Source organism: Engystomops pustulosus, chromosome 8 (assembly GCF_040894005.1).
Source record: "Engystomops pustulosus chromosome 8, aEngPut4.maternal, whole genome shotgun sequence".
NCBI lineage: Eukaryota > Metazoa > Chordata > Amphibia > Anura > Leptodactylidae > Engystomops > Engystomops pustulosus.
The window spans coordinates 7443214-7461675 of record NC_092418.1 but is presented as its reverse complement, the minus strand read 5'-3'; positions in this window follow the sequence as shown (position 1 = coordinate 7461675).

Genomic DNA, 18462 nt, shown 5'->3' with positions numbered 1-18462 from the left:
GTGCCCCACATATATCATATATACCCCTCACACCACAACTGACCACAATGTGCCCCCACATATATCATATATACCCCTCACACCACAACTGACCACACTGTGCACCCACATATATCATATATACCCCTCACACTACAACTGACCACACTGTGCCCCCAACATATATCATATATACCCCTCACACCACAACTGACCACACTGTGCCCACACATATATCATATATACCCCTCACACCACAACTGACCACACTGTGCCCCCACATATATCATATATACCCCTCACACCACCACTGACCACACTGTACCCTCACATATATCATATTTACCCTCACACCACAACTGACCACATTGTACCCCCACATATATCATATATACCCTCACACCACAACTGACCACAATGTGCCCCACATATATCATATATACCCCTCACACCACAACTGACCACAATGTGCCCACACATATATCATATATACCCCTCACACCACAACTGACCACACTGTACCCCCACATATATCATATATACCCCTCACACCACAACTGACCACACTGTACTCCCACATATATCATATATACCCCTCACACCACAACTGACCACACTGTGCCCCCACATATATCATATATACCCCTCACACCACAACTGACCACACTGTGCCCCACATATATCATATATACCCCTCACACCACAACTGACCACACTGTGCCCCCACATATATCATATATACCCCTCACACCACAACTGACCACACTGTGCCCCCACATATATCATATATACCCCTCACACCACAACTGACCACAATGTGCCCCACATATATCATATATACCCCTCACACCACAACTGACCACAATGTGCCCCCACATATATCATATATACCCCTCACACCACAACTGACCACACTGTGCACCCACATATATCATATATACCCTCACACCACAACTGACCACACTGTGCCCACACATATATCATATATACCCCTCACACCACCACTGACCACACTGTACCCTCACATATATCATATTTACCCTCACACCACAACTGACCACATTGTACCCCCACATATATCATATATACCCTCACACCACAACTGACCACAATGTGCCCCACATATATCATATATACCCCTCACACCACAACTGACCACAATGTGCCCCACATATATCATATAGACCCCTCACACCACAACTGACCACACTGTGCCCCCACATATATCATATATACCCCTCACACCACAACTGACCACACTGTGCCCACACATATATCATATATACCCCTCACACCACAACTGACCACACTGTGCCCCCACATATATCATATATACCCCTCACACCACCACTGACCACACTGTACCCTCACATATATCATATTTACCCTCACACCACAACTGACCACATTGTACCCCCACATATATCATATATACCCTCACACCACAACTGACCACAATGTGCCCCACATATATCATATATACCCCTCACACCACAACTGACCACAATGTGCCCACACATATATCATATATACCCCTCACACCACAACTGACCACACTGTACCCCCACATATATCATATATACCCCTCACACCACAACTGACCACACTGTACTCCCACATATATCATATATACCCCTCACACCACAACTGACCACACTGTGCCCCCACATATATCATATATACCCCTCACACCACAACTGACCACACTGTGCCCCACATATATCATATATACCCCTCACACCACAACTGACCACACTGTGCCCCCACATATATCATATATACCCCTCACACCACAACTGACCACACTGTGCCCCCACATATATCATATATACCCCTCACACCACAACTGACCACAATGTGCCCCACATATATCATATATACCCCTCACACCACAACTGACCACAATGTGCCCCCACATATATCATATATACCCCTCACACCACAACTGACCACACTGTGCACCCACATATATCATATATACCCTCACACCACAACTGACCACACTGTGCCCACACATATATCATATATACCCCTCACACCACCACTGACCACACTGTACCCTCACATATATCATATTTACCCTCACACCACAACTGACCACATTGTACCCCCACATATATCATATATACCCTCACACCACAACTGACCACAATGTGCCCCACATATATCATATATACCCCTCACACCACAACTGACCACAATGTGCCCCACATATATCATATAGACCCCTCACACCACAACTGACCACACTGTACCCCCACATATATCATATATACCCCTCACACCACAACTGACCACACTGTGATCCCACATATATCATATATACCCCTCACACCATTACTGACTACACTGTACCCCCACATATATCATATATACCCCTCACACCACAACTGACCACACTGTGCCCCCAAATATATCATATATACCCTCACACCATTACTGACCACACTGTGCCCACACATATATCATATATACCCCTCACACCACAACTGACCACACTGTGCCCCCACATATATCATATATACCCCTCACACCACAACTGACCACAATGTGCCCCACATATATCATATATACCCCTCACACCACAACTGACCACACTGTGCCCCCACATATATCATACATACCCCTCACACCATTACTGACCACACTGTACCCCCACATATATCATATATACCCCTCACACCACAACTGACCACACTGTGCTCCCACATATATCATATATACCCCTCACACCACAACTGACCACACTGTGCCTCCATATATATCATATATACCCCTCACACCACAACTGACCACACTGTGCCCCCACATATATCATATATACCCTCACACCACCACTGACCACACTGTGCCCCCACATATATCATTTATACCCCTCACACCACCACTGACCACAATGTGCCCCCCACATATATCATATATATCCCTCACACCACAACTGACCACACTGTGCCCCCACATATATCATATATACCCCTCACACCACAACTGACCACACTGTGCCCCTACATATATCATATATACCCCTCACACCACAACTGACCACACTGTACCCCACATATATCATATATACCTTCACACCACAACTGACCACACTGTGCCACCAAATGTATCATATATACCTCTCACACCACATCTGACCACACTGTGCCCCCACATATATCATATATACCCTCACACCACAACTGACCACACTGTGCCCTCACATATATCATATATACCTCTCACACCACAACTGACCACACTGTGTCCCCACATATATCATATATACCCCTCACACCACAACTGAACACACTGTACTCCCCACATATATCATATATACCCCTCACACCACAACTGACCACACTGTGCCCCCCACATATATCATATATACCCCTCACACCACAACTGACCACACTGTGCCCCCACATATATCATATATACCCCTCACACCACAACTGACCACACTGTGCCCCTACATATATCATATATACCCCTCACACCACAACTGACCACACTGTGCCTCCATATATATCATATATACCCCTCACACCACAACTGTACACACTGTGCCTCCATATATATCATATATACCCCTCACACCACAACTGACCACACTGTGCCCCCACCTATATCATATATACCCCTCACACCACAACTGACCACACTGTGCCCCCACATATATCATATATACCCCTCACACCACAACTGACCACACTGTACCCCCACATATATCATATATACCCCTCACACCACAACTGACCACACTGTGCCCCACATATATCATATATACCCCTCATACCACAACTGACCACACTGTACCCCCACATATATCATATATACCCCTCACACCACAACTGACCACACTGTGCCCCCACATATATCATATATACCCCTCACACCACAACTGACCACACTGTACCCCCACATATATCATATATACCCCTCACACCACAACTGACCACACTGTGCCCCCACATATATCATATATACCCCTCACACCACAACTGACCACACTGTGCCCCCACATATATCATATATATTCCTCACACCACAACTGACCACACTGTACCCCCACATATATCATATATACTCCTCCCACCACAACTGACCAAACTGTGCCCCCACATATATCATATATACCCCTCACACCACAACTGACCACACTGTGCCCCAACATATATCATATATATCCCTCACACCACAACTGACCACACTGTGCCCTCACATATATCATATATACCCCTCACACTACAACTGACCACACTGTGCCCCCACATATATCATATATACCCCTCACACCACAACTGACTACACTGTGCCCCCACATATATCATATAAACCCCTCACACCACCACTGACCACACTGCACCCCCACATATATCATATATACCCCTCACACCACAACTGACCACACTGTGCTCCCACATATATCATATATACCCCTCACACCACCACTGACCACACTGCACCCCCACATATATCATATATACCTTCACACCACAACTGACCACACTGTGCTCCCACATATATCATATATACCCCTCACACCACCACTGACCACACTGTGCCCCCACATATATCATATATACCCCTCACACCACAACTGACCACACTGAGCCCCCACATATATCATATATACCCCTCACACCACAACTGACCACACTGTGCCCCCACATATATCATATATACCCCTCACACCACAACTGACCACACTGTGCCCCCACATATATCATATATACCCCTCACACCACAACTGACCACACTGTACCCCCACATATATCATATATACCCCTCACACCACAACTGACCACACTGTGCACACACATATATCATATATACCCCTCAAACCTTAACTGCCCACACTGTACCCCCAACATATATCATATATACCCCTCACACCACAACTGACCACACTGAGCCCCCACATATATCATATATACCCCTCACACCACCACTGACCACACTGTGCCCACACATATCATATATACCCCTCATACCACAACTAACCACACTGTGCCCCCACATATATCATATATACCCCTCACACCACAACTGACCACACTGTGCCCCCACATATATCATATATACCCCTCACACCACAACTGACCACACTGTACCCCCACATATATCATATATACCCCTCACACCACAACTGACCACACTGTACCCCCAACATATATCATATATACCCTCACACCACACCTGACCACACTGTGCCCCCACATATATCATATATACCCCTCACACCACAACTGACCCCACTGTGCCCCCACATATATCATATATACCCTCACACCACAACTGACTACACTGTGCTCCCACATATATCATATATACCCCTCACACCACAACTGACCACACTGTGCCCCCCACATATATCATATATACCCCTCACACCACAACTGACTACACTGTACCCCCACATATACTATATATACCCCTCACACCACAACTGACCACACTGTGCTCCCACATATATCATATATACCCCTCACACCACAACTGACCACACTGTGCCTCCATATATATCATATATACCCCTCACACCACAACTGACCACACTATGCCCACACATATATCATATATACACCACACACCACAACTGACCACACTGTGCTCCCACATATATCATATATACCCCTCACACCACAACTGACCACACTGTGCCTCCATATATATCATATATACCCCTCACACCACAACTGACCACACTGTGCTCCCACATATATCATATATACCCCTCACACCACAACTGACCACACTGTGCCTCCATATATATCATATATACCCCTCACACCACAACTGACCACACTGTACCCCCACATATATCATATATACCCCTCACACCACAACTGACCACACTGTACCCCCACATATATCATATATACCCCTCACACCACATCTGATCACACTGTACCCCCACATATATCATATATACCCCTCACACCACAACTGACCACACTGTGCCCCCACATATATCATATATACCGTCACACCACAACTGACCACACTGTGCCCCACATATATCATATATACCCCTCATACCACAACTGACCACACTGTGCCCTCACATATATCATATATACCCCTCACACCCTAACTGCCCACACTGTGCCCACACATATATCATATATACCCTCACACCACAACTGACCACACTGTGCCACCACATATATCATATATACCCCTCACACCACAACTGCACACACTGTACCCCCACATATATCATATATACCCCTCACACCACAACTGACCACACTGTGCCCTCACATATATCATATATACCCCTCATACCACAACTGACCACACTGTGCCCTCACATATATCATATATACCCCTCACACCCTAACTGCCCACACTGTGCCCACACATATATCATATATACCCTCACACCACAACTGACCACACTGTGCCACCACATATATCATATATACCCCTCACACCACAACTGCACACACTGTACCCCCACATATATCATATATACCCCTCACACCACAACTGACCACAATGTGCCCCACATATATCATATATACCCCTCACACCACAACTGACCACACTGTACCCCACATATATCATATATACCCCTCACACCACAACTGACCACACTGTGCCCCCACATATATCATATATACCCCTCACACCACAACTGACCACACTGTGCCCCCACATATATCATATATACCCCTCACACCACAACTGACCACACTGTACCCCCACATATATCATATATACCCCTCACACCACAACTGACCACACTGTACCCCCAACATATATCATATATACCCCTCACACCACAACTGACCCCACTGTGCCCCCACATATATCATATATACCCTCACACCACAACTGACCACACTGTACCCTCACATATATCATATATACCCTCACACCACAACTGACCACACTGTGCCCCCACATATATCATATATACCCTCACACCACAACTGACCACACTGTGCCCACACATATATCATATATACCCCTCACACCACAACTGACCACAATGTGCCCCACATATATCATATATACCCCTCACACCACAACTGACCACACTGTGCCCCCACATATATCATACATACCCCTCACACCATTACTGACCACACTGTACCCCCACATATATCATATATACCCTCACACCACAACTGACCACAATGTGCCCCACATATATCATATATACCCCTCACACCACAACTGACCACACTGTGCCCCCACATATATCATACATACCCCTCACACCACAACTGACCACACTGTGCCCCCACATATATCATATATACCCCTCACACCACAACTGACCACACTGTGCCCACACATATATCATATATACCCCGCACACCACAACTGACCACACTGTGCCCCCACATATATCATATATACCCCTCACACCACAACTGACCACACTGTGCCCCCACATATATCATATATACCCTCACACCACAACTGACCACACTGTGCCCCCACATATATCATATATACCCTCACACCACAACTGACCACACTGTGCCCCCACATATATCATATATACCCTCACACCACCACTGACCACACTGTGCCCCCACATATATCATTTATACCCCTCACACCACAACTGACCACAATGTGCCCCCCACATATATCATATATATCCCTCACACCACAACTGACAGCACTGTGCCCCCACATATATCATATATACCCCTCACACCACAACTGACCACACTGTGCCCTCACATATATCATATATACCCCTCACACCCTAACTGCCCACACTGTGCCCACACATATATCATATATACCCTCACACCACAACTGACCACACTGTGCCACCACATATATCATATATACCCCTCACACCACAACTGACCACACTGTGCCCCCACATATATCATATATACCCTCACACCACAACTGACCACACTGTGCCCCCACATATATCATATATACCCTCACACCACCACTGACCACACTGTGCCCCCACATATATCATTTATACCCCTCACACCACAACTGATCACAATGTGCCCCCCACATATATCATATATATCCCTCACACCACAACTGACCACACTGTGCCCCCACATATATCATATATACCCCTCACACCACAACTGACCACACTGTGCCCCACACATATATCATATATACCCCTCACACCACAACTGACTACACTGTGCCACCACATATATCATATATACCCCACACACTACAACTGACCACACTGTGCTCCCACATATATCATATATACCCTCACACCACAACTGACCACACTGTGCCCTCACATATATCATATATACCCCTCACACCACAACTGTCCACACTGTACCCCACATATATCATATATACCCCTCACACCACCACTGACCACACTGTGCCCCCACATATATCATATATACCCCTCACACCACAACTGACCACACTGTACCCCACATATATCATATAAACCCCTCACACCACAACTGACCACACTGTGCCCCTACATATATCATATATACCCCTCACACCACAACTGACCACACTGTACCCCACATATATCATATATACCTTCACACCACAACTGACCACACTGTGCCACCAAATGTATCATATATACCTCTCACACCACAACTGACCACACTGTGCCTCCATATATATCATATATACCCCTCACACCACAACTGTACACACTGTGCCTCCATATATATCATATATACCCCTCACACCACAACTGACCACACTGTGCCCCCACATATATCATATATACCCCTCACACCACAACTGACCACACTGTACCCCCACATATATCATATATACCCCTCACACCACAACTGACCACACTGTGCCACCACATATATCATATATACCCCTCACACCACAACTGACCACACTGTGCCCCACATATATCATATATACCCCTCATACCACAACTGACCACACTGTACCCCCACATATATCATATATACCCCTCACACCACAACTGACCACACTGTGCCCCCACATATATCATATATACCCCTCACACCACAACTGACCACACTGTACCCCCACATATATCATATATACCCCTCACACCACAACTGACCACACTGTGCCCCCACATATATCATATATACCCCTCACACCACAACTGACCACACTGTGCCCCCACATATATCATATATATTCCTCACACCACAACTGACCACACTGTACCCCCACATATATCATATATACTCCTCCCACCACAACTGACCACACTGTGCCCCCACATATATCATATATACCCCTCACACCACAACTGACCCCACTGTGCCCCCACATATATCATATATATCCCTCACACCACAACTGACCACACTGTGCCCTCACATATATCATATATACCCCTCACACTACAACTGACCACACTGTGCCCCCACATATATCATATAAACCCCTCACACCACCACTGACCACACTGCACCCCCACATATATCATATATACCCCTCACACCACAACTGACCACACTGTGCTCCCACATATATCATATATACCCCTCACACCACCACTGACCACACTGCACCCCCACATATATCATATATACCCTCACACCACAACTGACCACACTGTGCTCCCACATATATCATATATACCCCTCACACCACCACTGACCACACTGTGCCCCCACATATATCATATATACCCCTCACACCACAACTGACCACACTGAGCCCCCACATATATCATATATACCCCTCACACCACAACTGACCACACTGTGCCCCCACATATATCATATATACCCCTCACACCACAACTGACCACACTGTGCCCCCACATATATCATATATGCCCCTCACACCACAACTGACCACACTGTACCCCCACATATATCATATATACCCCTCACACCACAACTGACCACACTGTGCACACACATATATCATATATACCCCTCAAACCTTAACTGCCCACACTGTACCCCCAACATATATCATATATACCCCTCACACCACAACTGACCACACTGAGCCCCCACATATATCATATATACCCCTCACACCACCACTGACCACACTGTGCCCACACATATATCATATATACTCCTCACACCACAACTGACCACACTGTACCCCCAACATATATCATATATACCCCTCACACCACAACTGACCACACTGTGCCCCCACATATATCATATATACCCTCACACCACAACTGACTACACTGTGCTCCCACATATATCATATATACCCCTCACACCACAACTGACCACACTGTGCCCCCCACATATATCATATATACCCCTCACACCACAACTGACTACACTGTACCCCCACATATATCATATATACCCCTCACACCACAACTGACCACACTGTGCTCCCACATATATCATATATACCCCTCACACCACAACTGACCACACTGTGCCTCCATATATATCATATATACCCCTCACACCACAACTGACCTCACTATGCCCACACATATATCATATATACACCACACACCACAACTGTACACACTGTACCCCCACATATATCATATATACCCCTCACACCACAACTGACCACACTGTACCCCCACATATATCATATATACCCCTCACACCACAACTGATCACACTGTACCCCCACATATATCATATATACCCCTCACACCACAACTGACCACACTGTGCCCCCACATATATCATATATACCCTCACACCACAACTGACCACACTGTACCCTCACATATATCATATATACCCTCACACCACAACTGACCACACTGTGCCCCCACATATATCATATATACCCCTCACACCACAACTGACCACACTGTACCCCCACATATATCATATATACCCCTCACACCACAACTGACCACACTGTGCCACCACATATATCATATATACCCCTCACACCACAACTGACCACACTGTGCCCCACATATATCATATATACCCCTCATACCACAACTGACCACACTGTACCCCCACATATATCATATATACCCCTCACACCACAACTGACCACACTGTGCCCCCACATATATCATATATACCCCTCACACCACAACTGACCACACTGTACCCCCACATATATCATATATACCCCTCACACCACAACTGACCACACTGTGCCCCCACATATATCATATATACCCCTCACACCACAACTGACCACACTGTGCCCCCACATATATCATATATACCCCTCACACCACAACTGACCTCACTATGCCCACACATATATCATATATACACCACACACCACAACTGTACACACTGTACCCCCACATATATCATATATACCCCTCACACCACAACTGACCACACTGTGCCCCCACATATATCATATATACCCCTCACACCACAACTGATCACACTGTACCCCCACATATATCATATATACCCCTCACACCACAACTGACCACACTGTGCCCCCACATATATCATATATACCCTCACACCACAACTGACCACACTGTACCCTCACATATATCATATATACCCTCACACCACAACTGACCACACTGTGCCCCCACATATATCATATATACCCCTCACACCACAACTGACCACACTGTACCCCCACATATATCATATATACCCCTCACACCACAACTGACCACACTGTGCCACCACATATATCATATATACCCCTCACACCACAACTGACCACACTGTGCCCCACATATATCATATATACCCCTCATACCACAACTGACCACACTGTACCCCCACATATATCATATATACCCCTCACACCACAACTGACCACACTGTGCCCCCACATATATCATATATACCCCTCACACCACAACTGACCACACTGTACCCCCACATATATCATATATACCCCTCACACCACAACTGACCACACTGTGCCCCCACATATATCATATATACCCCTCACACCACAACTGACCACACTGTGCCCCCACATATATCATATATATTCCTCACACCACAACTGACCACACTGTACCCCCACATATATCATATATACTCCTCCCACCACAACTGACCACACTGTGCCCCCACATATATCATATATACCCCTCACACCACAACTGACCCCACTGTGCCCCCACATATATCATATATATCCCTCACACCACAACTGACCACACTGTGCCCTCACATATATCATATATACCCCTCACACTACAACTGACCACACTGTGCCCCCACATATATCATATAAACCCCTCACACCACCACTGACCACACTGCACCCCCACATATATCATATATACCCCTCACACCACAACTGACCACACTGTGCTCCCACATATATCATATATACCCCTCACACCACCACTGACCACACTGCACCCCCACATATATCATATATACCCTCACACCACAACTGACCACACTGTGCTCCCACATATATCATATATACCCCTCACACCACCACTGACCACACTGTGCCCCCACATATATCATATATACCCCTCACACCACAACTGACCACACTGAGCCCCCACATATATCATATATACCCCTCACACCACAACTGACCACACTGTGCCCCCACATATATCATATATACCCCTCACACCACAACTGACCACACTGTGCCCCCACATATATCATATATGCCCCTCACACCACAACTGACCACACTGTACCCCCACATATATCATATATACCCCTCACACCACAACTGACCACACTGTGCACACACATATATCATATATACCCCTCAAACCTTAACTGCCCACACTGTACCCCCAACATATATCATATATACCCCTCACACCACAACTGACCACACTGAGCCCCCACATATATCATATATACCCCTCACACCACCACTGACCACACTGTGCCCACACATATATCATATATACTCCTCACACCACAACTGACCACACTGTACCCCCAACATATATCATATATACCCCTCACACCACAACTGACCACACTGTGCCCCCACATATATCATATATACCCTCACACCACAACTGACTACACTGTGCTCCCACATATATCATATATACCCCTCACACCACAACTGACCACACTGTGCCCCCCACATATATCATATATACCCCTCACACCACAACTGACTACACTGTACCCCCACATATATCATATATACCCCTCACACCACAACTGACCACACTGTGCTCCCACATATATCATATATACCCCTCACACCACAACTGACCACACTGTGCCTCCATATATATCATATATACCCCTCACACCACAACTGACCTCACTATGCCCACACATATATCATATATACACCACACACCACAACTGTACACACTGTACCCCCACATATATCATATATACCCCTCACACCACAACTGACCACACTGTACCCCCACATATATCATATATACCCCTCACACCACAACTGATCACACTGTACCCCCACATATATCATATATACCCCTCACACCACAACTGACCACACTGTGCCCCCACATATATCATATATACCCTCACACCACAACTGACCACACTGTACCCTCACATATATCATATATACCCTCACACCACAACTGACCACACTGTGCCCCCACATATATCATATATACCCCTCACACCACAACTGACCACACTGTGCCCTCACATATATCATATATACCCCTCACACCCTAACTGCCCACACTGTGCCCACACATATATCATATATACCCTCACACCACAACTGACCACACTGTACCCCCACATATATCATATATACCCTCACACCACAACTGATCACACTGAGCCCCCAGATATATCATATATACCCCTCACACCACAACTGACCACACTGTGCCCCCACATATATCATATATACCCCTCACACCACAACTGACCACACTGTGCCCCCACATATATCATACATACCCCTCACACTACAACTGACCACACTGTGCCCCCCACATATATCATATATACCCTCACACCACAACTGACCACACTGTACCCCACATATATCATATATACCCCTCACACCACAACTGATCACACTGTGCCCCCCACATATATCATATATACCCCTCACACCACAACTGACCACACTGTGCCCCCGCATATATCATATATACCCCTCACACCACAACTGACCACACTGTACCCCCCACAAATATCATATATACCCCTCACACCATAACTGACCACACTGTGCCCCCACATATATCATATATACCCCTCACATCACAACTGACCACACTGTACCCCCCACATATATCATATATACCCCTCACACCACAACTGACCACACTGTGCCCCCACATATATCATATATACCCCTCACACCACAACTGACCACACTGTGCCCCCACATATATCATATATACCCCTCATACCACAACTAACCACACTGTGCCCCCACATATATCATATATACCCCTCACACCACAACTGACCACACTGTGCCCCTCACATATATCATATATACCCCTCACACCACAACTGACCACACTGTGCACCACATATATCATATATGCCCCTCACACCACAACTGACCACACTGTGCCCCCACATATATCATATATACCCCTCACACCACAACTGACCACACTGAGCCCCCACATATATCATATATACCCCTCACACCACCACTGACCACACTGTGCCCACACATATATCATATATACTCCTCACACCACAACTGACCACACTGTACCCCCAACATATATCATATATACCCCTCACACCAAAACTGACCACACTGTGCCCCCACATATATCATATATACCCTCACACCACAACTGACTACACTGTGCTCCCACATATATCATATATACCCCTCACACCACAACTGACCACACTGTGCCCCCCACATATATCATATATACCCCTCACACCACAACTGACTACACTGTACCCCCACATATATCATATATACCCCTCACACCACAACTGACCACACTGTGCTCCCACATATATCATATATACCCCTCACACCACAACTGACCACACTGTGCCTCCATATATATCATATATACCCCTCACACCACAACTGACCTCACTATGCCCACACATATATCATATATACACCACACACCACAACTGTACACACTGTACCCCCACATATATCATATATACCCCTCACACCACAACTGACCACACTGTACCCCCACATATATCATATATACCCCTCACACCACAACTGATCACACTGTACCCCCACATATATCATATATACCCCTCACACCACAACTGACCACACTGTGCCCCCACATATATCATATATACCCTCACACCACAACTGACCACACTGTACCCTCACATATATCATATATACCCTCACACCACAACTGACCACACTGTGCCCCCACATATATCATATATACCCCTCACACCACAACTGACCACACTGTGCCCTCACATATATCATATATACCCCTCACACCCTAACTGCCCACACTGTGCCCACACATATATCATATATACCCTCACACCACAACTGACCACACTGTACCCCCACATATATCATATATACCCTCACACCACAACTGATCACACTGAGCCCCCAGATATATCATATATACCCCTCACACCACAACTGACCACACTGTGCCCCCACATATATCATATATACCCCTCACACCACAACTGACCACACTGTGCCCCCACATATATCATACATACCCCTCACACTACAACTGACCACACTGTGCCCCCCACATATATCATATATACCCTCACACCACAACTGACCACACTGTACCCCACATATATCATATATACCCCTCACACCACAACTGATCACACTGTGCCCCCCACATATATCATATATACCCCTCACACCACAACTGACCACACTGTGCCCCCGCATATATCATATATACCCCTCACACCACAACTGACCACACTGTACCCCCCACAAATATCATATATACCCCTCACACCATAACTGACCACACTGTGCCCCCACATATATCATATATACCCCTCACATCACAACTGACCACACTGTACCCCCCACATATATCATATATACCCCTCACACCACAACTGACCACACTGTGCCCCCACATATATCATATATACCCCTCACACCACAACTGACCACACTGTGCCCCCACATATATCATATATACCCCTCATACCACAACTAACCACACTGTGCCCCCACATATATCATATATACCCCTCACACCACAACTGACCACACTGTGCCCCCACATATATCATATATACCCCTCACACCACAACTGACCACACTGTGCCCCCACATATATCATACATACCCCTCACACTACAACTGACCACACTGTGCCCCCCACATATATCATATATACCCCTCACACCACAACTGACCACACTGTGCCCCCCACATATATAATATATACCCCTCACACCGCATCTGACCACACTGTGCCCCCCACATATATCATATATACCCCTCACACCGCATCTGACCACACTGTGCCCCACACATATATCAAATATACCCCTCACACCACAACTGACCACACTGTACCCCCACATATATCATATATACACCTCACACCACAACTGACCACACTGTGCCCCCACATATATCATATATACACCTCACACCACAACTGACCACACTGTACCCCCACATACATCATATATACTTCTCACACCACAACTGACTACACTGTGCTCCCACATATATCAAATATACCCCTCACACCACAACTGACCACACTGTACCCTCACATATATCATATATACCCCTCACACCACAACTGACCACACTGTACCCTCACATATATCATATATACCCCTCACACCACAACTGACCACACTGTGCCCCCACATATATCATATATACCCCTCACACCACAACTGACCACACTGTACCCTCACATATATCATATATACCCTCACACAACTGACCACACTGTACCCTCACATATATCATATATACCCCTCACACCACAACTGACCACACTGTGCTCCCACATATATCATATATACCCTCACACCACCACTGACCACACTGTACCCTCACACATATATATATCCCTCACACCTCACCTGACTACACTGTGCCCCCACATATATCATATATACCCCTCACACCACCACTGACCACACTGTGCCCCCACATATATCATATATACCTCTCACACCACAACTGTCCAGACTGTGCACCCACATATATGCCCTTCAGATGCCTTGGTGTCTCTACTGGAACAACTTTGTCAACCTTAATGACCCCATTATAGTAATGTTCAACACCCCGGCCAACGTAAAGGGAAGGGGGTAGTTGCGAATAGCGCCCTCTACCTGTCAGGATCCATATAGTGAGTCTGATCACCCAAGGGATAATGCAGAGAGATCTCAGGTAATGGCAGCTGCAGCCTCTGCCTGGACAGGCAATGGTTAAGTGGGTGTAAGTTATTGACCAATGATGTGGCTGCATTGTAAGCTGGAGTGTGATTGGAGAGGAGCCACCACCTGACCAGGAGGATAAAACCCCCGTGCAGGGGGAGCACATGGTCTCTTTCCAGCAAGGTCCAGACCTCATGGTCTGTCTACAGAGACAGCGCACCGCACACCATCAGTACCGATACTTATCCCAATCCCAGGAACTGAGTCAGGAGACTCTAACCCAGAGCTGCAGCTTCCACACCTGGACACAGCTCCATCTCCATTATCCCAGCATCTACTACCGGGCTGGTGCGCTATTCATGAGGACCCTCTCCATGACCACTGCAGCACCAGAAACTTCTGTGTTGTTCAATAAAGAACCGTGAGTTATGTTGCACAGCGTTGCCTCCGTCTGATCCCTGGATACGGCTGTTACCACCACGGGCTCCCCATCCATCATCCAGGGACTTATCTTACAGACACACAGGGGTTGCCCCAGGGAGAACCAGTACATCAGCTTCTCCCTCCTTATTTCTTGCACACACCACCTGCTGGAGAGCTGCCAGGCTGTAGGACAGCCCTCCGGTCCCCATACCAAGCACCGTGACATCAGCATGCCCTTGGCCGCAACAGCCTGCCACTCCGGTATTCTGGGCCCCGGCTGCCTCCAGGCACCAAGAAAAGGCTAGGCCCCTGTGGGGGATGTTGCAAATCCCCCTTACAAAAGACCTGGTGACTCCCCCCATGGATGTCATGGTGACCCTACAACAGCTACAACTAGGATCCTTTTGCTACCTTGATGAGCTCACGGTTGCTTAGATGGCCTGTAGGTAGCAATTATACCCCCATCATGGGAAGAGAAGGTGACTTTGGGCTTGGCCAATCTCAGAGTTTCATGGAGCAATGAGAGCACAGGGTGGGCCATGGACTCCGTATGGATTTCAGGCCCCACTGTTGACATCAGTTTTGGGACTGTCAGTGGCTAAACCCATTACTGCCAGGTTGTGGTCCATTGGTCACCCTGGGAAACAGACGGGAAGTGTTGTCTCATAGACTTCCCCTTTCTATGTGGCTCGGGGTGCAGGGTGCTTCGTCATCTGTGCTCGGACTGTCATAGATGCTGGGAAACAGGAGGGGTGCAGAGCAGAAACCACAAATAATGAGGAAGGAAAGTGAAATAAGACCAAAAAATGTGCCAACAACCGTAGAGTGTAATAAACATCCGTAAAAGTCCCCTCCCATGATCCTCTGCTCTGAGCTTCAGGGCTGATGAACAGAATGTCAGGGCACCAGT